Genomic DNA, 14,314 nt, shown 5'->3' on the forward strand with positions numbered 1-14,314 from the left:
AGATCAAACTAACACAAACTTTAACCTCTACTGGTAAAATTGTAGGAAATACATAATTATTCCTGTTATACAATTATTCCAGAATAGTTTTATAAAATGAGACATGATAAAAAAGAAAAAGCAGCATAATTATATAAGTAAAGAATACTTAATAGTCTACATGAGCCTACACATTAGGGTGGTAAATTTTATATTACTGTGTTTCTACCATAAATTTTTTATCCCAATTTTTTTTATTTTCATATATTCAAGTCATTTGTGCACCATACATACTGAAATGAAATATATAGAAAGCCACAGTAACATCTCAGAATTCATTCTTTTGGGACTTATGACCAGAACATAGAGATATTTTGCTATGTGCTCTTTCTACTCTGTATTTTTCCCTCTTGGTAGTAAACTTCCTGATCCTTTAATCCATTCAATGCAGCTGCCTTTTTCATCAACTCATGCACTATTTCCTCAGCCATTTATCCTCAATGGATATATACTATACCTCTATTTTTACACTCAAATTGATTGGTGACTTGTTAGTGGGGAAAAAAACCATCTCCTACAGTAATTGCATGTCACAAATTTTTACCATGCACTTCTTTAGAAGTATTGAGATTTTAATTTTTATGGTCATGGCCTTTGATCACTACATTGCCATCTGCAAACCTCTGCAACATGTGCTTATCATGAACAGAAGATGCCATCTTCTAGTTCTTGCTGCTTGGGCTGGAGGGGCTGTCCATTCCTTTCTTCAACCATCTATGAGAATCCAGTTGCCTTTGGTGGCCCAAATTTAATTGATCACTATTTCTGTGATATCTTTCCCCTGCTAAAAGTTGCCTGTACTGATACCTACACCACAGGTGTCCTTGTAGTTGTCAATTCAGGTATGGTCACTTTAGTAACCTTTGTTGTCTCATTTCTTTCTTATGCCTTTATATTATTCACTTTAAAAAGTCATTCAACTCAGGAGAGGTGGGGCAAGATGGCAGACTGGTGAGCTGTATGTTTTAGTTACTCCTCCAGGAAAGTAGGTAGAAAGCCAGGAACTGCGTGGACTGGACACCACAGAGCAATCTGACTTTAGGCATACTTCATACAACACTCATGAAAATGTGGAACTGCTGAGATCAGTGAAATCTGTAAGTTTTTGTGGCCAGGGGACCCGTGCCCCTCCCTGCCAGGCTCAGTCCCATGGGAGGAGGGGCTGTCAGCTCCGGGAAAGAGAAGGGAGAACTGCAGTGGCAGCCCTTATCAGAAACTCATTCTACTGATCCAAACTCCAACCATAGATAGACTGAGACCAGACACCAGAGAATCTGAGAGCAGCCAGCCCAGCAGAGAGGAGACAGGCATAGAGAAAAAAAACAACATGAAAAACTCCAAAATAAAAGCGGAGGATTTTTGGAGTTCTGGTGAACATAGAAAGGGGAAGGGCAGAGCTCAGGCCTGAGCTCAGGCCCTGAGGCGCATATGCAAATCCTGAAGAAAAGCTGATCTCTCTGCCCTGTGGACCTTTCCTTAATGGCCCTGGTTGCTTTGTCTCTTAGCATATCAATAACCCATTAGATCTGTGAGGAGGGCCGCTTTTATTTATTTTTTTTAATCCTTTTTTCTTTTTCTAAAACAATTACTCTAAGAAGCCCAATACAGAAAGCTTCAAAGACTTGCAATTTGGGCAGGTCAAGACAAGAGCAGAACTAAGAGAGCTCTGAGACAAAAGGCAATAATCCAGTGGCTGAGAAAATTCACTAAACACCACAACTTCCCAAGAAAAGGGGGGTGTCCCCTCACAGCCATCATCCTGGTGGACAGGAAACACTCCTGCCCATCGCCAGCCCCATAACCCAGAGCTGCCCCCGACAACCCAGTGTGACAGAAGTGCTTCAAATAACAGGCACACACCACAAAACTGGGCGTGGATATTAGCATTCCCTGCAACCTCAGCTGATTGTCCCAGAGTTGGGAAGGTAGAGCAGTGTGAATTAACAAAGCCCCATTCAGCCATCATTTCAGCAGACTGGGAGCCTCCCTACACAGCCCAGGAGCCCAGAACTTCCCTGGGGGGACGGCACTCACCTATGACATAGCACAGTCATCCCTCAACAGAGGACCCGGGGTGCACGGCCTGGAAGAGGAGCCCACTTGCAAGTATCAGGAGCCATACGCCAATACCAAGGACTTGTGGGTCAGTGGCAGAGACAAACTGTGGCAGGATGGAACTGAAAGATTAGACTATTGCAGCAACTTTAAAACTCTAGGATCACCAGGGAGATTTGATTGTTAGAGCCACACCCCATCCCTGAATGCCCAGAAACATGCCCCATATACAGGGCAGGCAACACCAACTACACACACAAGCTTGGTACACCAATTGGACCCCACAAGACTCACTCCCCCACTCACCAAAAAGGCTAAACAGGGGAGAACTGGCTTGTGGAGAACAGGTGGCTCATGGACGCCACCTGCTGGTTAGTTAGAGAAAGTGTACTCCACGAAGCTGTAGATCTGATAATTCAGAGATAAGGACTTCAATAGGTCTACACATCCTAAAAGAACGCTATAAAGTTCAGCAAATGCCACGAGGCCAAAAACAACAGAAAATTATAAAGCATATGAAAAAATCAGACGATATGGATAACCCAAGCCCAAGCACCCAAATCAAAAGATCAGAAGAGACACAGCACCTAGAGCAGCTACTCAAAGAACTAAAGATGAACAATGAGACCCTAGTATGGGATACAAAGGAAATCAAGAAGACCCTAGAAGAGCATAAAGAAGACATTGCAAGACTAAATAAAAAAATGGATGATTTTATGGAAATTAAAGAAACTGTTGACCAAATTAAAAAGATTCTGGACACTCATAGTACAAGACTAGAGGAAGTTGAACAACGAATCAGTGACCTGGAAGATGACACAATGGAAAATGAAAGCATAAAAGAAAGAATGGGGGAAAAAATTGAAAAAATTGAAATGGACTTCAGGGATATGACAGATAATATGAAATGTCCAAATATAAGACTCATTGGTGTCCCAGAAGGGGAAGAAAAGGGTAAAGGTCTAGGAAGAGTATTCAAAGAAATTGTTGGGGAAAACTTCCCAAATCTTCTAAACAAAATAAATACACAAATCATAAATGCTCAGCGAACTCCAAATAGAATAAATCCAAATAAACCCAGTCCGAGACATATACTGATCACACTGTCAAACACAGAAGAGAATGAGCAAGTTCTCAAAGCAGCAAGAGAAAAGCAATTCACCACATACAAAGGAAACAGCATAAGACTAAGTAGTGACTACTCAGCAGCCACCATGGAGGCGAGAAGGCAGTGGCATGATATATTTAAAATTCTGAGTGAGAAAAATTTCCAGCCAAGAATACATTATCCAGCAAAGCACTCCTTCAAATTTGAGGGAGAGCTTAAATTTTTCACAGACAAACAAATGCTGAGAGAATTTGCTAACAAGAGACCTGCCCTACTGGAGATACTAAAGGGAGCCCTACAGACAGAGGAAAAAGAAACGACAGAGAGACTTGGAGAAAGGTTCAGTACTAAAGAGATTCGGTATGGGTACAATAAAGGATATTAATAGACAGAGGGGAAAAATATGACAAACATAAACCAAAGGATAAGATGGCTGATTCAAGAAATGCCTTCACGGTTATAACGTTGAATGTAAATGGATTAAACTCCCCAATTAAAAGATATAGATTCGCAGAATGGATCAAAAAAAATGAACCATCAATATGTTGCATACAAGAGACTCATTGTAGACACAGGGACACAAAGAAACTGAAAGTGAAAGGATGGAAAAAAATATTTCATGCAAGCTACGGCCAAAAGAAAGCAGGTGTAGGAATATTAATCTCAGATAAAATAGACTTCAAATGCAGGGATATTTTGAGAGACAAAGAAGGCCACTACATACTAATAAAAGGGGCAATTCAGCAAGAAGAAATAACAATCGTATATGTCTATGGACCCAATCAAGGTGCCACAAAATACATGAGAGAAACACTGGCAAAACTAAAGGAAGCAATTGATGTTTCCACAATAATTGTGGGAGACTTCAACACATCACTCTCTCCTATAGATAGATCAACCAGACAGAAGACCAATAAGGAAATTGAAAACCTAAAAAATCTGATAAATGAATTAGATTTAACAGACATATACAAGACATTACATCCCAAATCACCAGGATACACATACTTTTCTAGTGCTCACGGAACTTTCTCCAGAATAGATCATATGCTGGGACATAAAACAAGCCTCAATAAATTTAACAAGATTGACATTATTCAAAGCACAATCTCTGACCACAATGGAATACAATTAGAAGTCAATAACCATCAGAGACTTAGAAAATTCACAAATACCTGGAGGTTAAACAACACACTCCTAAACAATCAGTGGGTTAAAGAAGAAATAGCAAGAGAAATTGCTAAATATATAGAGACGAATGAAAATGAGAACACAACATACCAAAACCTATGGGATGCAGCAAAAGCAGTGCTAAGGGGGAAATTTATAGCACTAAACACATATATTAAAAAGGAAGAAAGAGCCAAAATCAAAGAACTAATGGATTCAACTGAAGAAGCTAGAAAATGAACAACAAACCAATCCTAAACCAAGTAGAAGAAAAGAAATAACAAGGATTAAAGCAGAAATAAATGACATAGAGAACAAAAAAACAATAGAGAGGATAAATATCAGCAAATGTTGGCTCTTTGAGAAGATCAACAAGATTGACAAGCCCCTAGCTAGACTGACAAAATCAAAAAGAGAGAAGACCCATATAAACAAAGTAATGAATGAAAAAGATGACATATCTGCAGATCCTGAAGAAATTAAAAAAATTATAAGAGGATACTATGAGCAACTCTATGGCAACAAACTGGACAATGTAGAGGAAATGGACAATTTCCTGGAAACATATGAACAACCTAGACTGACCAGAGAAGAAATAGAAGACCTCAACCAACCCATCACAAGCAAAGAGATCCAATCAGTCATCAAAAATCTTCCCACAAATAAATGCCCAGGGCCAGGTGGCTTCACAGGGGAATTCTACCAAACTTTCCAGAAAGAACTGACACCAAACTTACTCAAACTCTTTCAAAACATTGAAGAAAACGGAACACTACCTAACTCATTTTATAAAGCTAACATCAATCTAATACCAAAACCAGGCAAAGATGCTACAAAAAAGGAAAACTACCAGCCAATCTCCCTAATGAATATAGATGCACATATCCTCAACAAAATACTTGCAAATCGAATCCAAAGACACATTAAAAAAATCATACACCATGACCAAGTGGGGTTTATTCCAGGTATGCAAGGATGGTTCAACATAAGAAAATCAATCAATGTATTACAACACATTAACAAGTCAAAAGGGAAAAATCAATTGATCATCTCAATAGATGCTGAAAAAGCATTTGACAAAATCCAACATCCCTTTTTGATAAAAACACTTCAAAAGGTAGGAATTGAAGGAAACTTCCTCAACATGATAAAGAGCATATATGAAAAACCCACAGCCAGCATAGTACTCAATGGTGAGAGACTGAAAGCCTTCCCTCTAAGGTCAGGAACAAGACAAGGATGCCCGCTGTCACCACTGTTATTCAACATTGTGCTGGAAGTGCTAGCCAGGGCAATCCAGCAAGACAAAGAAATAAAAGGCATCCAAATTGGAAAAGAAGAAGTAAAACTGTCATTGTTTGCAGATGATATGATCTTATATCTAGAAAACCCTGAGAAATCAACGATACAGCTACTAGAGCTAATAAACAAATTTAGCAAAGTAGCGGGATACAAGATTAATGCACATAAGTCAGTAATGTTTCTATATGCTAGAAATGAACAAACTGAAGAGACACTCAAGAAAAAGATACCATTTTCAATAGCAACTAAAAAAATCAAGTACCTAGGAATAAACTTAACCAAAGATGTAAAAGACCTATACAAAGAAAACTACATAACTCTACTAAAAGAAATAGAAGAGGACCTTAAAAGATGGAAAAATATTCCATGTTCAGGTCTAGGAAGGCTAAATGTCATTAAGATGTCAATTCTACCCAAACTCATCTACAGATTCAATGCAATCCCAATCAAAATTCCAACAACCTACTTTGCAGACTTGGAAAAGCTAGTTATCAAATTTATTTGGAAAGGGAAGATGCCTCGAATTGCTAAAGACACTCTAAAAAAGAAAAACGAAGTGGGAGGACTTACACTCCCTGACTTTGAAGCTTATTATAAAGCCACAGTTGCCAAAACAGCATGGTACTGGCACAAAGGTAGACATATAGATCAATGGAATCGAATTGAGAATTCAGAGATAGACCCTCAGATCTATAGCCGACTGATCTTTGATAAGGCGCCCAAAGTCACTGAACTGAGTCATAATGGTCTTTTCAACAAATGGGGCTGGGAGAGTTGGATATCCATATCCAAAAGAATGAAAGAGGACCCCTACCTCACCCCCTACACAAAAATTAACTCAAAATCGACCAAAGATCTCAATACAAAAGAAAGTACCATAAAACTCCTAGAAGATAATGTAGGAAAACATCTTCAAGACCTTGTATTAGGTGGCCACTTCCTAGACTTTACACCCAAAGCACAAGCAACAAAAGAGAAAATAGATAAATGGGAACTCCTCAAGCTTAGAAGTTTCTGCACCTCAAAGGAATTTCTCAAAAAGGTAAAGAGGCAGCCAACTCAATGGGAAAAAATTTTTGGAAACCATGTATCTGAGAAAAGACTGATATCTTGCATATATAAAGAAATCCTACAACTCAATGACAATAGTACAGACGGCCCAATTATAAAATGGGCAAAAGAAATGAAAAGACAGTTCTCTGAAGAGGAAATACAAATGGCCAAGAAACACATGAAAAAATGTTCAGCTTCACTAGCTATTAGAGAGATGCAAATTAAGGCCACAATGAGATACCATCTAACACCGGTTAGAATGGCTGCCATTAAAGAAACAGGAAACTACAAATGCTGGAGGGGATGTGGAGAAATTGGAACTCTTATTCATTGTTGGTGGGACTGTATAATGGTTCAGCCACTCTGGAAGTCAGTCTGGCAGTTCCTTAGAAAACTAGATATAGAGTTACCATTCGATCCAGCAACTGCACTTCTCGGTATATACCCGGAAGATCGGAAAGCAGTGACACGAACAGATATCTGCACGCCAATGTTCATAGCAGCATTATTCACAATTGCCAAGAGATGGAAGCAACCCAAATGTCCTTCAACAGATGAGTGCATAAATAAAATGTGGTATATACACACAATGGAATACTATGCGGCAGTAAGAAGGAACGATCTCGTGAAACATGACAACATGGATGAACCTTGAAGACATAATGCTGAGCGAAATAAGCCAGGCACAAAAAGAGAAATATTATATGCTACCACTAATGTGAACTTTGAAAAATGTAAAACAAATGGTTTATAATGTAGAATGTAGGGGAATTAGCAATAGAGAGCAATTAAGGAAGGGGGAACAATAATCCAAGAAGAACAGATAAGTTATTTAACATTCTGGGGATGCCCAGGAATGACTATAGTCTGTTAATTTCTGATGGATATAGTAGGAGCAAGTTCACAGAAATGTTGCTATATTAGGTAACTTTTTGGGGTAAAGTAGGAACATGTTGGAACTTAAGCATTTATCTTAGGTTAGTTGTCTTTTTCTTACTCCCTTGTTATGGTCTCTTTGAAGTGTTCTTTTATTGTATGTTTGTTTTCTTTTTAACTTTTTTTTCATACAGTTGATTTAAAAAAGAAGGGAAAGTTTAAAAAAAAAAAAAAAGAAAAAGAAAACCAAGGAAAAAAAAAAGATGTAGTGCCCCCTTGAGAAGCCTGTGGAGAATGCAGGGGTATTCGCCTACCCCACCTCCATGGCTGCTAACATGACCACAGACATAGGGGACTGGTGGTTTGATGGGTGGAGCCCTCTACCACATGTTTTACTCTTGGGAAGATGGTTGCTGCAAAGGAGAGGCTAGGCCTCCCTATGGTTGTGCCTAAGAGCCTCCTCCTGAATGCCTCTTTGTTGCTCAGATGTGGCCCTCTCTCTCTGGCTAAGCCGACTTGAAAGGTGAAATCACTGCTCTCCCCCCTACGTGGGATCAGACACCCAGGGGAGTGAATCTCCATGGCAACGTGGAATATGACTCCCGGGGAGGAATTTAGACCCGGCATCGTGGGACGGAAAACATCTTCTTGACCAAAAGGGGGATGTGAAAGGAAATGAAATAAGCTTCAGTGGCAGAGAGATTCCAAAAGGAGCCGAGAGGTCACTCTGGTGGGCACTCTTATGCACACTTTAGACAACCCTTTTCAGGTTCTAAAGAATTGGGGTAGCTGGTGGTGGATACCTGAAACTATCAAACTACAACCCAGAACCCATGAATCTCAAAGACAGTTGTATAAAAATGTAGCTTATGAGGGGTGACAATGGGATTGGGAAAGCCATAAGGACCACACTCCACTTTGTCTAGTTTATGGATGGATGAGTAGAAAAACAGGGGAAGGAAACAAACAGACAAAGGTACCCAGTGTTCTTTTTTACTTCAATTGCTCTTTTTCACTCTAATTATTATTCTTGTTATTTTTGTGTGTGTGCTAATGAAGGTGTCAGGGATTGATTTGGGTGATGAATGTACCACTATGTAATGGTACTGTAAACAATCGAAAGTACGATTTGTTTTGTATGACTGCATGGTATGTGAATATATCTCAATAAAATGAAGATTAAAAAAAAAAAGTCATTCAACTGGGGGAATTCACTACACTTTCTCTAGATGTGGGTCTTATTTCACAGGGGTTGTCTTATTCCTGGGCCTTCAGTCTTTGTTTACCTGAGACCACCAAACACTTACCCTGAGGATAAAATATTTGCACTATTTTACACTATCATTGCTTGTGGGTAATTGATTGATCAGAGAACATTAACATGATTTTTTTATATTTGAACTTCTACATCAAACATAAATTGAAAAATCAGGCAAATATAAGGATACTTTTTTCACTTACTATCAAAAATCTGAATATTATACATTTTTAGATAATTTGTTTTCTTTTTTATATTCAGGTGGTGATTGCTATAGAAATGCAATTGGAAACAAAATGCTTACCATTCAGTTTATTTTTCACTCCACATTTTTACTTCTGTTCTTGTTGCCTCTGTTCCAGCCACTTGCTATGTACGTGCCTATTATATCTTCCTTTCATCATTTATGACATCAATTATTTGACAAATTGAGAAAATGAGGCCTTGGAAATGTTTGTTTTAATGATACTCTTCTCACCTGAATATATAATTCTTCTCAAATTTCTGTTTTTTTTTCTGCTAAAAGCAGTGATAAAAATAGCATGTTCCTTTGGAATGCATGACGGGATTTTAAGAGCTATTGTGGATTCGATACCCATAGTGAACTAAAGAACAAGCAAGAAGCTTGAATTAAGGAATGCACATTTGGAAAAAAAGTGAAGGCAATTATTTCAAAATGATTTGAATTTGAGAATGCTGGACCACATATTTATAGTATTAGCAAGATAGAGGTAATTATTCAGAAAGGCACCCTACCCAACAGTTCTGCTCTTATGCTTCAGATGGAGCACCAAACAGTGAGAATCAGGACTTCTGACTTCTAATAGCAACAACATTATTTAGTAATTCTGACCAATTACTGAGATTCTCTTGATATGAGTCTCTTTATTTTAAAATCATGTGTTTGAATTAACCAAGTGATATCAAGTTTTAGTTCTTCATCAGCCTACTTTTTACAAAAATAATCTTTAAATCAGTTTGTTTTATGTAAATAAATATTTTTGTAAAATATGTAAAACAAAGAGTATACCATCTCCTAAGCAAGAAATCATTATGAGTTGTAATGAGAAAATTAGCCAATGAGCAAAAAAGAAATTATTAAATTCTATTGCGTTACTGTTAATTACTGAGCACTCTAACCTTGGTCAATATTTTTGCTTTATTTAACAATGGAAATTAGAGAAATTTAGTGAGCTGTTTTCCTTTTGACCCATGTGTGCTACAAATGTGATACCATTTCCCTTTCATTTAATGAAAACCTTGCTCTATGTGTAATAATGGAGAAAAATTGTGGAAGAAGCAGGAACAGTGAATCAACAGACACTTCATCAAATCCAGATCTTGATGCTGGTATGGGTGAATATACTGGTGATGGTTGGATCAGGATTCAGATTCAGATCAATTCAGAATGGAATTTAAAGTAATCACTGGATGCGGGTTATAGCCTTAGTGAAGAAAGACAAGAACTATCAGAGGAAGATGTTGAGGTATATTGAGATATGGTATATCAAGAGAGTGATGCAGATTCATTTGAAGATGATCCTAATATTTATTTAGATGACTACTGAAAGTGTACTTTAGGCAATTAAATGTATCCTCCCCTTCTACCACATTTCAATAGATGGTAGGCTCTTCATGAGAATTAGCTTTCTAAAGATAAGAGGAAAGATAAAGAGAAAATTCCTGAGAAAACCAAACTAGAAAACCCAACATAAGAAGAGGACTCTGATGTTCCTGACTGGAAAAAAAAAGTGAATGCCTACAAAGAGTCATGCATTGATGAAAATGATGATAAAATAACACAATCTTGGCAATCTCAAGAAAGTGAGGACTATTCTCAGTCATCAATTTCTAGAAGCATCATCTATAGCAGTCAGGATGTCAGAGAGTTTGAGAGTAAAGAAACAGAGACAAAGAAGAATGTGTGGAATATAGTTTTTCCCTTAATGCTATTGAGCCTTGTGTGATTTGCATAAGTCAACCTAAAACTGGTGGCATCTTCCATAGTGAGGGCATCCTTTGGCATGTTTTATATGTACAAAGAAGCTAAAATAATATTAATAGTAATAAATCAGCCCTGTCCAGTATGTAGGCAACCGATTCAATTGAGTGTGCTAACTTATTTCTTCTATTTGACTTCACTATAAAAGTAGAATTATATATTTCTAATTATATAACCCTAAAATTTGGACAGTTATTTTGGCAGCATGAAATTTATTTTTTTTACATATATCAAAGTGCAAAAGTATCTTTTTCCATGCAGATTTCTTCTCTTTAGTGTATAATTTACCTATTTGGGGAGTGAGGTGTTAGTTCATACTCACTTCCTTTCAGGAAAATTTCATTTCAGTTTATATTTTATACTTGGCTATTAATGCAATTTGAATTGGATATATGGAATATACTTTATTCCTCCCCCTCATATTTTAAATCAGTTCCATTTTCTCTTAAATGAGACACAAATTTTTTTAATATAAGTAGGACATACAAATGTAACTTATGTAGTATCTTCCATGTAAGGAAATAAATTTTGCATGAAATATTTATATTCAAATTTTAGATACTCTTAAGTCTATGATTCTTAGTATTTCTTCTGTATTAGAACCTCTAAAAATAGATAAAAAAATTGGTAGTTATATTTGGTGCTATATAAGTAAAAATATACATGTTTTTCTCCAGCATTTTTGGTAAAGTAAGGGATAGTTGGTAATGATGTGTCAATTGAGAAGCCTTTGAAAACAGCCATCATTTACCCATAAGACAACTTTGTTAAAACTCCATAGTAGAATGTGGAGTTGTCCTGGGGATTCCCACCTGACAGAATTGTAAGAGTAAGTGGAAATTGTTTCTCTTAAGTGGAAAGCAATTTAAGACACTATGAAGTACCTTCTTGGGCTGGGTTACACTGTCCCTTTTAGTTGTCTAGGTTTCAGAACTTTGCTTAAAGCCAGTGTTAGGAACCAGTGAATTCTGAAAGATATATTCAGGCATTAGGTAAAAAGATTTGTTCATTTTAAAAATACCTGGACAGGTCAACATCTCTCTAAATTTCCCAGAAATCATGCATCACGTTCCTTCAAGAATGACAGGGTTATAGGATGCTAAAGTAACTATTAAACTGAGTAAATTAACTTCTTTATTTATATTTATATAGTCTTCAGCAAAATAACAAAACCTCAAACCTTTAGACAAATGAAATTTAGTTTTGATTTAAGGTTCCATGTTTTTCTTTCACAGTAAGGGCAATAAAATCAACTGAACTATGATTTTAGACAATAAAATCAACTCAACTATGAGTTTACAATAGATCAAAGGGATAATTTTACATGGCAACTTTGTGTTCCCATTATTGTCAGTAGATTTTTATAGGTAGATTGCAAAGAAATAAATAAAAAACACATGTGCACATGACTTATCAATGTATACATATGTCAGAAAATAATGACTAAAGAAAGCAATAGTTGAGCCAGAGCTGTTCTTAAATATAATAAAGCTTTACTAATTTGAGATTTATGATACTTCAACTAGAACAAACCAGAATGCATCCTTTCTAAGGAGAGTTGGTACTATAAATGAAATAATAAACAGTGTACATTCAGAGTATTTGTATGCAGTGATTTTGCTGTTTACAAAACAAGGAAACTTATGTGCAGTGAAATCTCATTCTAAAGGTCCATGAATTACTAATGTAGTCTTGATTGTCTAAATTTTAGGCTTAGTATAAATATATTATTTATTGATTTACAAATAAGTAAACACTTTACTAAATGATTTAAAAATAGAAGTTAGGAAGGCTTATAACTGTACTAAAGTCATAGTAGGAACAAACAAATTTTCTCCTTGGTGAAAATAATTAGTTAAAATAGATTGGTTCCTCACAGTATGGATGGTTTTTCAAATGCCATACCTGTTACCTATTTGAAATCTAAAATCATCTTACAGACAAAAACGCTGAATTTGTATATCATTGGAGTTGGTTTCTAAATAACCTCCCTAAATAACTAAAAAAGCATTCCATGATTTTAAATAGATATTCAGTGGTTCCAAACATGGCTGCCAAATTAGATCCAGTATAGGGTAGATGTGTTTTTGCAACCCAATGGGTGCCTAATAATTCCTTAGACATGAATAAAATATTTTCTGGAAGTGATTTTCCCTCTTCTGCATTATCTTTTCTTCTGTGTAAATAATGATTCAAGATTGTACAAAATATGAAACAGAGACAAACTTGCAAATACTTCATCAATTTATTAATTCAGCAAAACTGGCATCAAAGTTTGTCTTAGAGCTACATTCTGTGTCATCTCCTTTTATTGTCTTTTTTGCCTAGATTGCATTAAAAACACATGGAATCTCAAGCAAAAGCCAATAAAATATAGACAATGTAAACATGATGTGCCAGTTTGAATCTGTTATTTAACCCATAAAAGACTATCTTCTTTTAATCCATTCATGTGGGAGCAGACCTATAGTGGGTGGAACCTTTTGATTAGGTTGTTTCCATGGAGATGTAAACCCACCCTTTCAAGATGTGTCTTAATTAGTTTACTGGAGTCCTTAAGGGAGCTCAGGGAGATAGAGAAATCAGAGCCAGTACAGACCCAGAGGCTTGGGGATGCAGAAAGAGAAGCTTGGACAGAAATTCCCAAGAGAAACAAGTAGAGAAGCTAAGAGAGAAGCTAAGAGAGACATTTTCCAGAGAGGCTAAGACAAATGAAATTCAGAACTTGCCCCCAGGAGAAGCAAGCAAGCACCCATAGGAGCCAGGACAGAAGCCCAGAGACATTTTGGAGAAAGTCACTGAAACCAGAAACTAAGCCTGGAAAAGAAGGTTCAGCAGAGCCAGCCATGTGCCTTCCTATGTGATAGAGGAAGAGATACAATCAGCCTTTCCTCATAGAAGGCATGTACATTTTCATGGCCTTAGAACTGTAAATTTGTGAACAAATAAACCTCCATTGCTAAAGCCAATCCATTTCTGGTATATTGCATTTTGGCAGCTTTAGTAAACAAAAATATTTGGCAATTCAACAGATCTACCTCTCCTCTACTGATTGCCATCACCAACTTGAATTCACTTTAAATTAAAATTTTACAAATTATTTTTAACACATGAAATGTAAATAAGAGAAATGAATGAATTTGCTGATCATTTTTCACTTCAGTCATTGATTGACATTCTGTCTTTTGCTGTGTAGTTTTAAATCAATCTTTGCTTTTTAATATAATTGTATCTGTATTGGTTCAGCATGATCAATTGGTAATGTTTGCTCTGCACAGCACATAAGAGGACCCACTTCATGGGTTAAACTGTTTCAATTGGGAGTTTTTAGACACATTTGCATTTCCTAAGGATACACTTCTAGATATTTAGGAAGGTTGCCCAGATCATGTTGGAAAAGAATGTTGACCCTCTGGATAAGCCACACTCATTTAAACATGCAAGAAATGTT

General features: G+C 36.7%; 2 pseudogenes; both read left to right on the forward strand.

Moving 5' to 3' along the window:
• The first annotated feature begins 277 nt into the window (after positions 1-277).
• LOC119525778 lies at positions 278-8,961 on the forward strand (annotated as a pseudogene).
• A 336-nt stretch (positions 8,962-9,297) lies between these two features.
• On the forward strand, positions 9,298-11,008 carry LOC119525779 (annotated as a pseudogene).
• The last annotated feature ends 3,306 nt before the right edge of the window (positions 11,009-14,314 follow it).

The sequence above is a fragment of the Choloepus didactylus genome, assembly GCF_015220235.1.
Source record: "Choloepus didactylus isolate mChoDid1 chromosome 26 unlocalized genomic scaffold, mChoDid1.pri SUPER_26_unloc2, whole genome shotgun sequence".
Taxonomy (NCBI): Eukaryota; Metazoa; Chordata; class Mammalia; order Pilosa; family Megalonychidae; genus Choloepus; species Choloepus didactylus.